We start from the raw sequence: 19,779 nt of genomic DNA on the forward strand, positions 1-19,779 counted from the left end.
ATTCCTCCCTGTATCCCATTGTTGCTGAGTGACCTGGCAAGAATTTATTTACCAAATGTTTTCTTGTTCTCATCTACCTTTCCTGTGAAGTCCAAACCACTCCCCCCAAGCTCTGCCCGCTCTCCTTAGCACAAGATGGCATATAAGTCTGAACTGCCAGATTTGCCCCAGGATCCCATATTCCTATGGAACCCCCATATGTACAGACATAATCAATTTTGTTATTTTCTTCTGTTAATCTGTCTCATGTCAATTTGATTAGTAGACAAGTTAGAAGAACAAGGAGGGGAAAGAGGGAAAATTTTCTTCTCCCTGGCACCTCTCAATGTTTGCTGGGAATAAAATCTAGAGAATACTCTCCTTTACCTCCTATTTTAAAAAAGTAGAGAAAACTTATAACTAAGGAAAAGAAAAAAAAAAACATGTCCTTTCAATGTCCTTTCAGAGCATTGTTTAATTGGTCAACCCAAGGATTAATCAATAGTAGAATATATTTTCATTTGGCTTGTTACTTATTATTGATTAAAAGTGTAGACTTAAAGAACTACATGATAACATAATTTTTTGTGTGTATTTGTGATATCAATGATTTCTATCCAGTAGAAAAGATAACCCCAATGGTTATGGTTTTATTGTCTTGTAAGATATTAACCAGTTTTGTTCCTAACCTAAACTTATTCTAACTTTTTTTTCAAATGTCCATACACACTTAGTTTCTTAAATATTCCTTGGACTCACTTTACTATTCTTCTGATTATCTCATTAATTAATTGAATACATTCTTATATGAATCATATATTTAACTTTTTGAAAACTTTATTTTGGTGCTCTCCTTTCTTATTTTTAACCAATTTTCAAAGCCTAGCTCAATGCTCATCTTTTTCCCAAAGAAGGCTTGCTTAGCCTCAAAAGATCTCTACCTGCTTTCCACTACTATTGTGTTTTTCTAGGTGGAGCCCTAGCATTTCTTGAAGGTACTTGGGTACTTGGGACTTGGAGGTACTTGGTACGCTGGGAAAGGGGAAAAAATGAAAAATAGGAAGATAGTGGTAATAATGACTAAGTAAGGTCTTCTTTTCTGTTTTATGTATTGTTTTTCTTTTAAACTAATTTGGAAATCCCTGTCCTACAGCAGGGGTCAGAAAACTTTATCTGTAAAGGGCTGGAACATAAATATGTGAGACTTTGTAGGCTATAGGGTCTCTGTCACAACTATGTACTTAATTCTACCATTGTATGAGAAATTAGCTATAGACAAATATACTTAAATAATGTCATGTTTTCCCATAAAACTTTATAAACACTCAAATTTAAATTTTATATAATTTTCATGTGTCTTGATGTATTATTTTGAACTTTTTTGACCATTTTAAAATAAGAAAACATCTTAACTCACAGGCTGTACAATAACAGGCAGCAAGCTGAATTTTAATTGGTCCACAGCTTGTGGATCCCTATTCTTCTACAGTGTTTAAGAATCACACACCTTTTTGATAAGCCATTGACAGACTATATTTATTAGGTTTTTTTTTATTGACGTCTTATGTCCTTAGCTAGGTTGTAAGTTTTTTGAAGGCAGGTATCTCATACATCTTTGGAAACCTCCTGAGGACAAAGTCCATTGATGGAGAAAAGGAAGCACAAAAAATGTTGACTCTGAGAAACAGTCTTGCCTGGGATGAGCCCAGCCTGAGGAAATAGTGGGTGGTAGGGGAAATGGTCTTTTAAGTGGGTGGGAGATTCAGGAAGAACCAGAGAGAAAGCAGCCTTAGCAAAATCCATGAAAGATGGCCAGAAAATGGAGTTGGAAGCACAGATGCACGTAAGGAACTAGGAGGCCAATGTCCATTCTTCATCCAAATTGTGAGGCAAAGTGAAGCTAAGCAGAAGAAAAAGCTAATTCCTAACTAGTTTTGCTCCTCCAGGGTTTTACTATAACTTTAAGGATCAAAATATGTATTGCCAAGGGAATCTTTGAGCCTTTCTGCAGGTTGGCCCTTCTTACTTTTTGACATCGCCTCCCAGCTGACTCACTATTTCCAAAAAGCCTCCCTCACTTTCCACTCCACTCCCAACGCAGACACACGCAGGCACGTATACAGGCCTCTGGGGAAGAATAGTCAGTTACCTTTGTATTTACTGGGTATCATTGGTACTCGGTAACTTTCCTTGAATCGGGGTTTTAAATAGAACCTCCCTTAATATAGCATTTTATAAGTCTCAGAAAGGCCTAATTTTTATGCATTTTTATCTTTGTTTCTATGGAGTGTAGAAGTGGGGAACTAAACTCAGATTTTAGAGCAAATTCTTTGCAAATCCTCCCTTTAAACTCCTGAGCAGTGACCTCCGAAGCAGAATTGCTGGACCCTGCTGTAGAGTTTCTGAATTGAATAGGTCTGGGGAAGGAGCCAAAGTTTTGTTCTGTAACACATTCCTAGTCAAGCTTGCTACTGCTGGTCTGGAACCAGAGTTTGAGAACCACTGGTCTAGAAGATTAACCCTACTATTGCCCTATACCACTAAGAAGTTTCGGAAGCTTGTCTTCTGACTTGGTGGCCTCCATCCTTATTATCAACCTTCTCTCTCCAGTAACAGACCCCTGATTTTTCATTCCAGTTCCTCATCATTGTTATCCTCCCATTAGGACAAGAAAGGATAAAACTACTAAAAAAGGAACTTTTGAAATCATTTAAAATTAATGATTTGAGATCATTTAAAATTAAAGTAAAAATAAATGATCAAAGCTTTGTTTTACATTAAGAATTAGTCTTTAAGGGGTGGTATAATTTTGTAAGCTAGTAGAATGGCACCCTAGGAAGAATTTCAGGGTTTACCTACGTGGAACTGAAGCTTTCCCACAGAAAATCACACAATCCCAGCCACCCCCACCACTAGTGGATACAACCATCTCAGGGCAAGTAATAAGAAATTAAACCCCCCTTGGATCATGTATTCAAAACACCATCAATTGAAATAAACCCATATTGAGTTCTGATTTGTGTGTGCAGCTTTGTGGTGGTATTTGGGACTAAAAGAAGATAAAAAACAAAGTCCAGGAGTGTAGTCTAGGAGGGAGAAAGGGAGATCGGACAATAGCTGGAAATATCCATCAAGAGAAGAAGATTAAGATTTGGAGAAATCAGAGAAGTGAATGAGGAAGTCCCTCTAGGAAAAGAGTAACTGCAGCAGCAATGTCAGAGGGACGGGAATAGGAAAAATGGGAGCGTTGGTTGAAATGGAAAAGTCCGTGAAAAGAAATGTTGGAGATAAGCTGGAAAAGGAGGGGGGTCAGATTGTAGAGATTAAATTTGACCTTGATTAACTGGACTACAATTTAGCCCTTCTCTCATACATTCTCTTTACAAGGACCAGAATGACATTTCTAAATGAAAGTTCGACCTTTGGGTATGTTCTTCAGCGCCTCCTAGCGCCCTTAGGATTGAATTGAAACTCCTTAGCACAATTTAGGACTCTCCTCTGTTTTCCTATGGAGTTCCATCTCTAGAGAAATCCTCCCTTCCCCCCCACCCCTCCACACACACCCCCTGCTTCAACCATTCTTATTCCTTCAGGCTTTGCACATCCTTTGTCACTTCCCCTTCTTCACTCCCTGCTTCCCCTCTCTACTCTCACCTGGTTTAAGACTTCTCTGAGACTTCTCTGGGAAGTCTTTCCCGACCCAGAGGAAAGGGGGTGTGTGTGCTCCTCCTGTGTGTTTAACCCACCCAGACCCCAGGGCCGCACTGTCATTGTTGGATCCCTGTAAGGTCCCAGGGACAACAAACCCAAAACATATCTTCTCAGTTGATTGTAATTATCTGCTCATTTCTCTGTCTCTGTTTTCACACTGTGAGCTCCTTAAGAATAAGAGCTGTGTCCCTAAAACCTAAAAGCATGTCTGGCACATAGTTGATAAATATTTGTGCAATCAGTGGATTGGGAACATTTTATCTCTTTTCCCCACTCCTCACTTGAGGATACGTTTATTGATGAGAGAGAGAGAGAGACATCAATGTGAGAAACAAACATCAAACTTGATGTTTCTCCTATGGGTGATCAAACTCACAACATTTTGGTTCACGATATGACGTCTCCAACCAACTGAGCCACGTGGCCAGGGCAAGAGTTTATCTTTAAAAAAATAATAATGTGTTGGAATTTTGACAAAAAATGTATTCTAGAAAATTTGGAAAATACAAAAATGTACAAACAGGAAGTAAAAATCATTATCAATCTCCCTATTCTCAGATAACCCCTTTTAATTTATGAATGAGTTTTTCAGAAAGGGCATACTATGTAAAAAGTAAAATGTGGGGGGAAAATGTGTAACAATGAGTCTTACATAGAGAATTGAATTAAAAAACTAATTAGAAGGGGGTTTAGATTCTAGGTATAAGAATGATAATAAATGTATGGACTAAATAGGACTAGAAAAAGAACTAAGGCGATAAATACATGAGATGACAGGACTTAGAAAGTGATTAAAGGTGGTGGTGAGTGGGGAACAGAGCAGAGGAAGAGTATCAGATGCCCTACAATGGGCGTCCAACCTTTTGGCATCTCTGGGCCACAGTGGAAGAATGGTTGTCTTGGGCCACACATTAAATACCTTGGGACACATAATCACAAAACAAATCTCATAGTGTTTTAAGTAAATCTGCGATTTTGTGTTGGGCCGCATTCACAACCATCCTGGGCTATATGCAGCCCATGGGGCACAGGTCGGACTCCCCTGAAAGGTTAATAAAATTGGTTGAATAAATGAAAAATTTTGAAATTATATGAATGGAGGATTTGTTACTCATTTATTCTTTCATCAAGTATTTATTGGGCACCAATGCTTTGCCAGGCAATGATTAGTTACTAGAGCACATCAGTGAATGAAACAGCAGAAGCCCTGCCTTTCCAGTAGCTTCAGTTCTGGTGGTAGGAACTGTGGTACCAATGAGAAAAACAGGCAGACTTAGACTGGAAGATCAATCAAGGAAAGTTAAAAAGTTGTTTAAGAGTTGTTAAAAGAGCACATATATTCCTTCAATTCTCTGAACATATGTATATAATGATAGGAATAAAACATATTCAAGGCTGCTACACAGTAATGAGCTGGGGGTTTTTGGTGGGTGAAGAAAGAAGGTGGCTGTTTCAGAGGGAGGTATAAAACCCCTGATTATGCAATGGCTGGTTTTTGGTTGGTGCCAGATGTGGATGGGCTGAATTCCTTCTTGATGAAAATTGAGAATTAGTTTGTCTCTGAAGAGACATTCCCTAATAAAAAAATTCCACAATAGCCAATACCTCGAAAAACCACAGAAAATTAAAGAAACTTTGGAAAAAATTCATTAAATAAATAAAATGGACCAATGAAGATTACAGAAGTATATTTACTGTATGAAAATACTTTAAAATACAATGGTACAGAGAAGAAACAGAAAATTACTTTAACAAATTTGCAAATATGAGAGAAGAAAAGTGTCTCAGTAAACTTAACATTTATAATTTTTATACTTTTCTGTATGTATATTATATATATTAATAAAAATTATCTTAAAAGAAAAACTGCCCCAGATATAGCTTCTTTTAAAAAACAACAAAGCAAAACAAAACAAGAAAGTTCTTTCTTGTTTCAGTCTGACAAGAAGAATTACTGCCTCAGGCTATGATGTTAGAGTGCACCCTGAGGGGCACCCTCCCAAGGAGTTAGTGAATGTGGACACAACACACTCAAATTCCAGCTCCTTAACTGTGTTCCTCATCTGAAAAATGGGAATACAACAGCATCTTAGAGTCATTATGAGCTTGAAAAAGAGAATGTGGATAGTGTTTCTCCTAGTGCTTGCCATATAGAATGCTCCCAGTAATGTTAGGTTCTCATTTTCTCAAACTTCCCTCGTTTACAACTTCACGAGTTTTCCTGGTCTGAACTCCCAATAAAGGCAAAATAAGATGCTACTGGGTCGAACATGCCGAGGGCTGAAGAGCAGGAGAGGCTCTAGCAGGAGCCAAAGCCAGCCAGGCCCTGGAACTCTTGAGTAACAAGGGAAATGTGAAAGGATCCCTGTTATAATTGAAACCCAGCCAAACACTGCTGTTGAGGGCCAATGATAACATGGGAACTTACAGCTGAAATTATAACATTCGCTCACTGCACAGAAGTATAGAAGGGTAAGCAAAACAGACAGTAGTGTGAAATATCCAAACCCTGTATTTTCCCACTGGATGATTATAGCAGGGAATCTGAATTTACTTTTTGGTACCAGTCTTACAGGAATGTTTGGTTGACTCATTATAATCCGATCAATGGTTGTTTTCATGTGCCATCTTCTGACACAGGGTTTTGGGGAATTGAGATATTCTGCTGTCAGCAGCAGAATATGACGTTAACTTTCTTAAAATGGTTTTCCTCAAGTGTTCCATTTTCCCTAATTTGTACCTTAGTTAACTTGTCAAGATTTAGCTGGCAATAGAATTTGCATGGCCATTAGTTCTAAAGCTTCCCCTGGTTCTTCCTTCCTTGCCTCAAAGCCCACCTTGGTCTTAATCATCATCTCAACATTTGGGTGCCCTCTGCACTTCACATGTAGCTCTGGCCTGATGCTATATTTTGATGTGCTTATTTGGTGACTTTAGGGATTTCTTTCTTGTCCTGCATATTGGTTTAGTGTGGTTTCCATGAATACTGTGCCACCTTATACCCATGCAGACTGTATTTTCCTCTTTATAAATTTCTTAAATATGAACTAACAATCCCATCAACCTATCATTTACAAGAAAATGTGTTAAAACTACATATTGCTTAAACACCAACTGTGATACTGTACGTATCATTGGGTGGTGTTGGCTCAATAGAACAGCTGACCTTGTCTGTCTCTGCTGCCTTATGTGATATGTGAATGATAAGTACTTACATTTAGGTTGCATGTAAGAGACCAATCACTTCCACAGCAGCCCCCAAACTCACACAAGTCAGGATATAAAGGGACATTTGTCCAGTGGCCTGTGAAGTCCCTTGTGCTTCCACAAAGAAGGGTATGAACATTGCCTTCTCCGCTGCCTGCCTTTAGCATGCTTCCTGACCACAGTCTATTATGGGTCATATCAACAGAATGAAGATGTCCAGAGTTTGGGGGCTGTTTACAATGATAATAGAAAGTTCTTTATTGTGCAGAAGTTTCATTTAAAATTTAGGAATTTTTCACTGGGTCCAAGGACACTAAAATTATAGGCAATTTTTAAAACTATCAGTACATTTTTTTTCTGGAAAGTTTCATCAGTTTTATGAGATTTTTGAAGAGACCCACAGTCTCGAAAAAGTTCCTGAACCACACAGCTTCATTCAAATCACTAGACAATGGTACAGAGAAGAAACAGAAAATTACTGTAACAAATCTGCAAATATGAGAGAAGAAAACTGTCTCAGTAGAGTAAACTTAAGATTCCCTCACTGCTAGTGTAGAGGTAAAAAACTGGAAATGGAGTCTATACCGATCAATAAGGAAAGCCTAAACTATGAAACATAATAAAGGTATTTTAAAGATCAAGTTAAATCTATATTTGATGATTTGGAGGTCTGTCTGTGATGTGATAATTTAGTGAGAAAGGCAAGAATCAGAGAAATAGATGTAATATAATTTCATTTTGTAGAATAAGTTATGATAAACTTCCTTTCCCTTCACATATGTATATGTGTGTATGTGTGTACATATAATAAGAGCAAGAGGGAAAAATATAGAAGACTATAATACCAATTACTAATGAAGAGTAACCAAACAGAGAGCAAGAGAGTTATTCAGTAGAGAGAGAAAAAGAGAAGGGGGATACATACAAAACAAATGAAGAAACTAACAAACAACAACAAAAAGACCCACTGTATTGAAACATGAAGGTGTCCGTAAAAAAATTGCATGCAGGATATGAACTCATTTATATAAAATTAGTTATGAGTGCATAAAGAGATGCATAGAGGAATGGTGACTAGAAAGGTGATTAATGTGACTGAAATATTAATTGACATTTTATTCTATTAATATATATAAGTTGATTCCTTCTTCTTATTCTTATACCTTTTGTAGTTCAAATATTTTATGACTGGCATGTATTATTTATATAATCAGAGAAAACATTTTAAGTTTCACTGTGATAAAACAAAAATGTTTGCTAATGCTTATTTTGGGTTGCAGTTTTCATTCTCAGTGTATAATTCCAAAGCCATTAATTTAATTACCCTCATAAATAAGACATAGAAGGCACACTAATTGTAGTCTCTACATTATTCACCTTATGTGAGCAGATTCCGTAAGGGTATAGTATGCACTCATCAAACCAAATGATGAGTGTGAATGTGGGTGACGCCAATGGAGTGGCTTAGATGTTGAAAGGAAAAAACCCACTAAATCTAGTCTCATGGTATAAGGAAGGCAAACCCATCTTAGTTTTTGGTTGGAACACTAACAGAGAGACAGATTAACAAGATAAAACCATTTTATTAAATGAGAGCAGTGCGCACAACATGGCAAAAACCTAAATGAAAAATAACTCAAAATGGCAGCTTAGAATTCCAGCTTGTACACAATCTTCAGAAAAATCAATAAATTTGTAGAGAAATGACAAAACAGAGGAAAGCAATTTTAGCCTTCTCAGGAGGGCAACCTGGGAAGGTAAATATATAGAAACGGGTAGAGGAATCTGCAGGTTCCTCTGGTGCCTTCTCTAGGCTCTACATGGTAAAAGGAGAATTTATATCTTGACTTTAGGCCATGAAAACAGAGAGCTTTTTCCTGCATTTGCTGTTTCTTACTTGTCTTTAGCTCAAAATGATTTTTATGTCAAAGAGCCATATTTTAGGGTGAGATATTCCAGTTTCCTTCAGTGGATTTAGGTTCTGGGAACGAAATCAGAATACAAACAATTTACTCAGGTTACGAATGCTGGAGCAAGAAACAGTCTGCTGGCTCTCTGAATAGGGCTCGAAGCAAGAGTGAGCTTCACGCAAATTTTGTTACCAGAACTGGGCCCTGGAATGCAGGCTGCACTGGATTACTGAGCAGGATCAGAGTTTTTTCCGAAGCAGGCAAGAATGTGACCAAAGACGTTTTTTCCTTGGACAATGCCTAAAACATAGTTGTTTAGACATTGTTGTCACCCACTTTGAGGTATTCTGCATTTATAAAATAAATTTTAAGCATGATTCATACTCTTTGCACAGCTTACCAATAGTCTGATGAATTTAGTATTAGAAAGGAGTAAGTTCCTTTCCATCTCCACAGAGTGCATCTTCTTAGAGTTGATTTGATTTGGAAAATCCCAAGAGCTTTGTTATTCATAATGAAACTAAGATGTGAAACTTGAGATCATGAGCTTCCTTGGTGCTAAAGAAGGGTTTTATCCATATTTGAGGTAAGTTATCACCTTGCAGCATAGAGAATTCCACTTCCAAGTTTATAAATCAGTGCTCAAGTAGCTACATTCATTTGTTCTAGGCCTGTGTGTCCTTTTGACCTTCCCTTCCCTGGATTATCTTCCTTGTTGTCTTCCTTTTCTTTCTCCCCAGGGGCTAATGTGATTCTCCAGCAGGACCCCACATGGCTTACTTTCAGTCAAGGTCTTGGCGTATCCTAACTTTGGATATTGAAGTGCTTTCAGTGGAAGAGCTCGCTCAAAAGCTATCTCTCTAAGCAACCTAATTAAAAATGGGCAAAGGACTTGAACAGACACTTCTCCAAGGAGGACATACAGAGGGCCCAGAGACATATGCAAAGATGCTCAGTATTGCTAGCCATCAGAGAGATGCAAATTAAAACCACAGTGAAATACCACTTCACACCGGTCAGAATGGCCATCATAAACAAAGCAACAAACAACAAGTGTTAGAGACATTGCGGAGAAAAGGGAACCCTACTGCACAGTTGGTGGGATTGCAGACTGGTGCAACCACTATGGAAAACAGTATGGAATTCCCTCAGAAAACTAAAAATGGAACTGTCTTTTGACCTGGCAATTCCACTGCTAGGATTATATCCTCAGAACCTTGAAACATCAATCCAAAAGAACCTATGCACCCCAATGCTCATAGCGGCACAATTTACAATAGCCAAGTGCTGGAACCAACCCAAGTGCCCATCAGTAAATGAATGGATCAAAAAACTATGGTACATTTACACAATGGAATTCTATGCAGCAGAAAGAAAGAAGGAGCTCCTACCCCTTGTGACAGCATGGATGGAACTGGAGAGCATTATGCTAAGTGAAATAAGCCAGGAGGTGAGGGACAAATACCATATGATCTCACCTTTAACTGGAACCTAGTCAACAAAACAAACAAGCAAGCAAAATATAACCAAAGACATTGAAATTGGGAACAGGCTGACAGTAACTAGAAGGGAGAGGGGAGGGGATAATGGGGGAAAAGAGTGAAGGGTTTACAGGAACAATTATAAAGGACACATGGACAATAACAAAGGGGGGTGGAAACAAGGGAGGGAGGTGGGGAAGGCTGGGGTGGTGGGGAGTGGTGGGGGGAAAGGCAGAAAACTGTACTTGAACAACAATAAAAATCAAAAGTATTTTAAAAATAAATAAATAAATAAATAGGAAAAAGAAAGAAAGGCTATCTCTCATGAGCTAACCATGTTTCAGAGTCTTCCAGTAGAAAGTAGTCATGACTCTCCACATTTTTCCAGGAGAAGACAACTCAATCGCTAGAGAGAGGGGGACAAATAAGAAAGAATCAGTGCAGTTTTCTTCAAGGGTGAGGCACGATGATTTTTAAAATACTATTTTCCCCTATATTTCTCTCCTTTCCTTCAAGCTCCATTCACGCTGCCAGGGGACTCTGTGTCTTGCCTCACATTTGCGACCCTGAACATATCATTCACTCTCTGACTTCTTGCTAGGAACTTAAATCCACCGAAGTTCTGTCCTTCAGAGTTCTCTATGACAATGAAAATGCCTGTAATATAAGTAGCTCTTTAAGGAGCCATCAAACAACACTTTGTAAGAGGATATTTTTTGCAAGGTAGCTGAGAGCAAGAGAGGCTTCTGGGGCTCTGATTTGTTTCCATGGAAATGGCTCAAGAATTGGGGTGGGGGCATTCAAATATTTCAAATATTTGCCTTAGATAACCCTAATTGGAGTTCATGCATAAAAAAGAGACCACCAGCTGTAGAAATATGAGCGCGTGCCTGTGCTAGGTCCTGTGGTGTTGCCTCCATGTTTTTATTTCAACTCATTTAAAGTCAAACACCTATTTACTGACCAGCTAGTAATAATACTCCTGTGATGGGGGGGGAGGGAAGGGGAGAAAAGGCATACAACTGTAATTGAATAACAATAAAAATTGAAAAAAAATAAAATAATACTCCTGTGTGCTCTTTGAAGACTGAAACAGGGTGTGCAGTGATGGCTAATTCATAAAATTCACACACTTTGTAGAAAAGTGAAACAAAACACTTAAAATTATACTTAAATATATTATTAATAAAATAATTATAATAATATAGCACATTCAATATGTAGAAAAGACCATGTTAGGAAGCCCGGATATGAAGCCATACCAGATAAAATGCATTCTTTTTAATTTAACTTTAATTCTGAGATCCCATCTCACTGGGCTGGTAGGAAATTCACCTTCAAGCATACTGGGATTGTGTCTCCTCCATAATGATTCACCCATCCCGCGTATCCTTTCAGTTCTGCTGAATGTTGCTCTTGTTTCTTGCCTGCTTCAGGGAAGCTAGAAGCACCAGACCCGGGATCTCACTTCCTGCTGCATCCTGGGATGATTCTTTCTGTGGTCCCACCACATCCTCGCAGTGCTGCTGTGGAGGAGGCCCTGTTCTTCATGGAACCCAGAACATCACACCACTCCCAGTCTTGGCTCAGCTTAGGAAAATTCCTCTCTTCTCAGACATATTCACTTCACTGAATTTAAGCTCTTGGCAAGAAGTCAGAAAGTAATAATGTGTTCAGGGTTACAGATGTTTGGCAACAAACAAAATCCACTGGATGCTTGAATGGAGCTTGAAGGCAAGGAGAGAAATACAGGAAAAATTTAGTATTTTAAAAATCATCTTGCTTCACTCTTGAAGAGAACTATGCAGATTCTCTCTGATTCTTTACCCTTGTCTCTAGCCATTGAGTTGCTTTCTCTCTGAGTTGATCTAACCCACAAATACAGCTGGTCAATCCTTTGTAAGAATTTCACTACTTCTTATTGACCCGGAGTTCAACAGGCTTGCCCTCTGTGATCTAGGCAGTGTCTCTAAAATCCCGATCTCTGGGCTTTATGACATCTTCCAGAAGCTGTGCCTTTTATCAACCTCCTGGTGAGATGCCATATCAGTCCAGGCATAACTGGTGTCATGGGTCATTTACTGACCCAGCAATGTAGAGTATATGCTACTGTGTAACAAACATTCTCAATGAGGGTGATATCACCTGAAAGTGGATAAAAGTGGGTCATTGGGAGCAAAACAATTGTTATGTATACAGGACACATATATTGTACAAATAGCACATAAAGAGATGTATAGTACATCTCTGGTATTAAGATTTCATAAGGGAGAATGTTTAAAATGCCTCTTTGCAGGGGCCATAATAAAGAAAATGTTGAAAAACACTACTCTAAATCTTGGCTACTGTAAATAATGCTGCAATGGACATAGAGGTACATATATTTTTTTGAATCAGTGTTTCAGGTTTCTTCAGATAAATTCCCAGAAGGGGAGTTGCTGGGACATAAGGCAGTTCTGCTTTTAGTTTTCTGAGAAAATTCCATAATGTTTTCCATGGTGGCTGCACCAGTCTGCATTCCCACCAACAGTGCACTAGGGTTCCTTTTCTCCACAACCTCACCAACACATTGTTTCTTGATTCATTAGTGATGGCCATTCTTGTGGGTACAATGTGATATCTCATTGTGGTTTTAATTTTCATTTTTCTGATTATTAGTGATGTTGAGCATCTTTTCATATGTCTATTGGTCATCCATATGCCCTCTTTGGAGAAGTGTCTATTCAGGTTCTCTGCCCATTTTTAAATTGGATTGTTTATTTTGGTGGTGAGTTGCATAAGTTTTTTATAAATTTTGGATATTAACCCCTTATCAGATGGGTCATTGGTAAATATATTCTCCCATTCACTTGATTGTCTTTAAACTTTGTTGATGGTTTCCTTTGCTGTGCAAAACCTTTTTAGTTTGACGTAGTCCCATTTGTTTATTTTTTCTTTTGGTTTCTTTGTCCGAGGAGACATATCAGAAAAAATTTTGCTCTACAGAGAGTGATACTCAGTAGATGAGTAGATAAAAAATCTGTTGTACATTTACACAATGAAATACTATTTGGCAGTAAAAAAAGAAGGAAATCTTACTTCTTTTGTGACAGCATGGATGGACCTAGAGAGCATTATGCCAAGTGAAGTAAGTCAGTAAGAGAAAGATTATCCATATTATTTTATTTATAAGTAGAATCTAATTAACAAAATAAACAAACAAAATAGAAACAGACTCATAAATACAGAAAACAGACTTACAGTTGTTAGAGGGGAGGAGATTGGAGTGCTGCATGAAAAAGGCAAAGGGATTAAGCAAAAGAAAGCCTCATAAACAGAGACGACAGTATGTGATTACAAGAGGGAAGGGGAGGTGGGGTAGTAGGAGAGGACAAATGGAAACAAACAGTGATGGGAGGAGACTTGACTTGAGATGGTGAACACACAATACAATATACAGATGATGTATTATAGACTTTTATACCTGAAAACTATATAATTTTGTTAACCAATGTCACCCAAATAAATTCAATAAATTTTTTAGAAAAGAGAAAAACTAGTCTAGGTATTACAAAAGAAAAAGAACCAATATTTTTGCACAGGCTGAGCAGTTTTATGCATTATCTTATCTAATCCTCAGGATTGTCATTTATGGGTGAGGAAACTGAACTTAAGTAACTTGGTCAAAACCATATAGTTCATAGGTAGCATAGTTGAGGTTTGATGCCAAGTCTGTTTCCAAAGCCTTGCTCTCCACATTAGACCAGGTCACAAAGTCCAAATCAGTTCAGAGATATGAGTCATTATTTCAACCTTTAGGTATTCACCTTGTTGTTGGAGGGCAAGAACAGGAAAGTAAATAAGACTAACACCACTTATGAATATGTCACCAAATTGTCTCTACCTTGTGATGTATACATAGGACATGTGCTTCCTGCTGTGTTTTTTTTAATATATTTATTGATTATGCTATTACAGTTGTCCCATTCCCCCCCCACTCCACTCCATCCTGCCCACCCCCTCCCTCCCACATTCCACCCCTATAGTTCATGTCCATGGGTCATACTTATAAGTTCTTTGGCTTCTACATTTCCTACACTATTCTTACCCTCCCCCTGTCTATTTTCCACCTATCATCTATGCTACTTTTTCTCTGTACCTTTCCCCACCTCTCCCCCTCCCACTCCCCTATTGACAACCCTCCATGTGATCTCCATCTCTGTGGTTCTGTTCCTGTTCTAGTTGTTTGCTTAGTTTGCTCTTGTTTTTGTTTTAGGTGTGGTCGTTAATAACTGTGAGTTTGCTGTCATTTTTACTGTTCCTATTTTTGATCTTCTTTTTCTTAGGTAACTCCCTTTAACATTTCATATAATAAGGGCTTGGTGATGATGAGCTTCTTTAACTTGACCTTATCTGAGAAGCACTTTATCTTCCCTTCCATTCTAAATGATAGCTTTGCTGGATACAGTAATCTTGGATGTAGGTCCTTGCATTTAATCTTGGGTAATGTAATTATAATGTGTCTTGGCGTGTTCCTCCTTGGGTCCAGCTTCTTTGGGACTCTCTAAGCTTCCTGGATTTCCTGGAAATCTATTTCCTTTGACAGATTAGGAAGTTCTCCTTCATTATTTGTTCAAATAAGTTTTCAATTTTTTGTTCTTCCTCTTCTCCTTCTGGCACCCCTATAATTCAGATGTTGGAACGTTTCAAGATGTCCTGGAGGTTCCTAAGCCTCTCCTCATTTTTCCGAGCTCTTGTTTCTTCATTCTTTTCTGGTTGGATGTTTCTTTCTTCCTTCTGGTCCACACCGTTGATTTGAGTCCCAGTTTCCTTCGCATCACTATTGGTTCCCTGTACATTTTCCTTTGTTTCTCTTAGCATAGGCTTCATTTTTTCATCTGGTTTTCGAACAGATTCAACCAATTCTGTGAGCATCTTGATAACCAGTGCTTTGAACTGTGCATCCGATAGGTTGGCTATCTCTTCCTCGCTTGGTTGTATTTTTTCTGGAGCTTTGAAGTGTTCTGTCATTTGGGCCATTTTTTTTTTTATTTTTTATTTATTTTTTTTGTCTTGGCGCGTCTGTTACTTTAAGGGGAAGAGCCTTAGGTGTTCACCGGGCAGGGTAATGCTGGTGGCTGCGCTATGACGCTGTGCGTGGGGGAGGGGCCAAGAGGGAGCAATGGCGCCGGCTTCACTCTCCTCCAGATTTAATCCTTCACTCCGATACCCACAATTGAACTGGGCCCCTCTGGTGCTGGTTCCCAAGTGGGTGGGCTTGCGCACGCTCTAGGCCCCTGTGGGTCTCTCCAACGACCTCTCCCGTGAGGCTGGGAGTCTCTCCTGCTGCCGCCCCAACCCCCACGGGCGCTCTCAATCAGAGGTTGAGGCTTTATTTTCCCCGCACTGGAGCCCTGGGTTACACGGTCTGCTTCACTCCCCGCCATTCGTCCAGTTTATCTATGCGTGAATGTGGGGCCGCAGGGTGCTACCCACTGCACAGCCTGCCCCGTTCTCCGCCACTCTGAGTCCGGCCCTCTCGGTTTACCTGGGCGAATGTGGGGTCGCAGGGTCCGCTAGTGCCCGGACTGCCTGCACCGTTCGTCCCACACTCCGCCAGTCTCGTCCCGCCACAGCCACGTGAGTCCTCTCTGCCCCGGTGCCGTCTCCGCCCCTCCTACCGGTCTGGATGAATGTTTATTTTTTATTTCCTTGGTGTCGGACCCCCTTGCTGTTTGATTCTCTGTCAGTTCTGGTTGTGTGAGGAGGCGCAGTGTGTCCACCTACGCCGCCATCTTGGTTCTCTCCTCCTGCTGTGTTTTATGTCTTAGTATATGGTTGTTTGAAGGGGAGCCTTTGCTGGGGGACAATGGGGGACAAGAAAAAGAAACTGCGGCAACCTTTACTTTCCCTATGTGCTCCCTCTACATCTTTCCTCTGGGCTGCACCCAGTGTGATTGCTCTCATTTCCAAACCCTACGCTTTCCAGGGTTCTCACCAGTATTCCTTTGGGAAGAATGCCTTGGGGTTAGGGAACTCATTGATACAATTTTTGGCTGAGCACAAGTCTGACAGACAGTAGATTTCTAACCAGTTACTCTGACATTCCCTGCCTTACGGACCGCCAAGTCCTAGTACCATCTGGGTCCAGTTCCCCTTCATTATGGAGGAAGGTGGAGAGGACTCTATGAGCCACCTCCACCACCAGTATCAGCCCCTTCCCAGACCATTTCTGTTTCTTTGCTAGGTGAAGTTCCACTTGTGGTTGAAAACCATTATTTAGGTTAATTTTTCTCCTATATGGAAAAAGTTAGCTGGTATAACTCAACCACCACATGACCAGCATACAGGGACAGAGGTGAAGTGAAAAAGCAAAGAATGAACATTTATGAGGCCCGAACATATGAAGCTAGGTGCTTTTAATGGATTATGTTACTTATTCTTTATAAAACCTTAACACTAACCCATTTTACATATGAAGAAATCAGGAACAGAAAAATTAATTTGTCGATATCCATAGGAATGGCTGGTAACACTGTGCTCTTCAGAGATGCTCCAGACAAATTCCTGGGAAGCCTTGGCAACAAAAGCACCTCAGCAGCAGGACACTGCCCAAGAGGAGGCAGAGAGATGGTACCCAGGAAATTGTTCTCCAGAGAGCAGACAAATGATGCCACCTCCCCAGAAATCCACAGTCACCTGTGTAAGGACAGAAAAATTTTCTCTTCTTCCCTTCCAGGTTCTTTGGCTGGTCTAATAGTTAATTTAATGTAAGATGAATAAACAGGAGAAAAACAAATTTTGTATATAATACAGGAGCCCTATAAAATATGAGACTCTCCAGATGGGTACTAGACTTATCGGGTGATCCTTTCATAAGATATGTAAATATCTAATCATTGCATAGTACACCTAAAACTAATATAATATTGTATTTCAACACTGATGGAAAAGTAAACATAAAAAAATTAAAAAATATGTGAAACTCCCCAGCAGTCCGATAACTGAGGCTTATATGCCATCCTGAACTAAATTGAAAGGGTAGGGGCCTATGGCTCCAAAGGGGAGAAAGAGCAAAGGTTAGCAGACATTTGTCATACCATGCAGATAGCCTTTAAGTTATCTCTGATAATAGTTAGGAGGGACATAAACAGCTCTTCCTGAGTCTGCAGGGCCCGGATTATCTTCAGCGAGATATAATCTCTGTGCCAAGGTGGCACATTCCGAGGTATTCTGCTTCCCCTCGTCTACAACATTCCCAGGGCTGTTTGGTTACTCCTAACCTTCACAACAGCAAAAGGAACAGCCTAGCTTTAAATTAGAAAGTTTAAGGGTGTCATAATATCATTTTTGTAGTGTTTGCATTAGTGAGATACCCACAGGGAAACATAAATCTGAAAAAAAATTAAAGTGATACACATGACAAAATGAAGTATGTTGTAACAAACAGTCAGGACAGAATCAGGAGACCTACCAGAATTTTCTTCTCAGGCAATTCACTTCCCTTTTCTAGATTCCTATTTCTTAACCCATAAAAGGAGATGGTTAACCAGTTGAAGCTTGCTTTTTGCATGAACAGACTATTGGTGAAAGGGCCATCTAAGGAATTTCCATATTTGGGGAGCATTTCTCCTGCCTGGTCTTCTCCATTTACCTCTGAATCTTCTGGGGAGTCTCCACAACTAGCTGACAGTTATTATATGCCCTAGTGTCGAGCTCAGAAAGGAAACAATGCAACAGAGAAGACTTGTGTTATAAATCTGCCTTTTTAACATTTTTTAAACATTTATTTATTTATTTGTAAAGAGGGGATAGGAGGGAGAAAGAAAGAGAAACATCAATGTGTGCTTGCATTGCCAGACCCTCTACTGGGGACCTGGCCCACAACTCAGGCATGTGCCCTGACTGGGAATCGAACTGGTGACACTTTGGTTTGCAGGCTGGCACTCAATCCATTGAGCCACACCATCCAGGGCTATATAAATCTGCCTTTTAATAAGGAAACTCTTGTCAAGAAAAGTTGTCCATCTTAAGAGGAACTCTTATCTCAGGTACTTTCTGCACTTTCATAGACATGCTTTTCTTCACGTAGAGTGTTGCTAGCGACCCCTGGATTCTCACTTCTCTCAGTGTGTTCCCTGGAAGTCACGTCTCTGCTGGGATCCCCAGCATCTAATCGTGGCCAAGATTGTTACTGGAATTCCAATGTTTTTGAGTCCGTCTGCCTGCATGAACTGGAGCAAAGAAATGCATGAACAGGAGAGAAAGAAAAATAGTTTAATATTGAATTGGCCTATTTGAAGATGGAAAACTAATGCTAAAGATCCAACTATCTGTTGGCGTTTAGGTTACAGATTATATAGGGTGAAATCACAAAGTATTGTGGGTTAGGGAAATTGTGCTCACACTGAAAGCTGATTGGTGAGAGGTGAGATAAGAGGTCTATCTCTTATCTCAAGAGGTCTTATCTCAAGAGGTCTTATTATCTGAAGAGGTTAACCATTTCTTCAAGTCTTGAGAACAGTTCTGAGGTCGCTTCTGTATCCCTATGTCTGATTTCATGAGAACATAGCCAGGGGTCAGTAACATAACTCAGGTCAGATATTCTCTTGAGCCTGCCAGAGTTCCTGACCCTGCGACCATTATTCAGGTCCAGGCCTCTGCCTTCTACTGCCTAGGGGGTTGCTGATTATCAGGGGAAAGGCCTGGTCTCTGAGGGGTGTGAAGAGGAAAAGTTATGGTTTCCAGAGCTAGGATTTAAAGCTAAATTTAATCAAAGTCATAAGAATTTGATCATAATCTTTCTGTAGCTCCTTCTACCATAAGAGAGTTACGAGCATGTAGTTGATCTCCTTTCTCATCTCCATTTCCAATTTCTTTCAAATGTCTTACATAAGAGTGCAGTAAAGGAAGGATAATAAATCATTGAACATTGAAGATGTGTCAGGATTAAGCCAAATACTTTTCTCTGTATTTTAATGTAATCCTTATAATAACTCTTGAGGTAACTGCTATTATTCCAATTTTACAAGTGAAGAAATTGTCTTATAAAGATGAAAGTGATGGCCCCAGTTCATAAAATGATGGAGCTAAGATTCTAAAGCGGGTCTGCTTGACCCCAGAGCCTAAACTGACAGCCCCTGCAATGTTCTCCAGATGCCCAGGGGGGCCTGGTCTCCTTGATCCACTTGGGGCATTAGATGAGCCAAGACCCAGAGACCATTAAAATGTGGTCGTTTGCTATTTTTTGAAACTTTTCAGTGAGGACATTCTTTCACTTCCTTTGTACCTTGGTCAGTTTTTATCTTGTATCTTATATCCTATACTTTCCAGACTTCCTGAATGCCTTCCAAAAACCAGATTCCTTCCTGCTATGAATAAGACCAGTTCCTGTGTGCTTTCAGTGAAGTTTGGGAACACATCCCTCTATGTAGTAACTGCTCCCACAAAGGAAGTTTACTACTGGTATCATTTAGGCCCTGTTCTCCAACTGGATTCACTCACACATTTAT

The sequence above is a fragment of the Desmodus rotundus genome, chromosome 5 (genome assembly GCF_022682495.2).
Source record: "Desmodus rotundus isolate HL8 chromosome 5, HLdesRot8A.1, whole genome shotgun sequence".
NCBI lineage: Eukaryota > Metazoa > Chordata > Mammalia > Chiroptera > Phyllostomidae > Desmodus > Desmodus rotundus.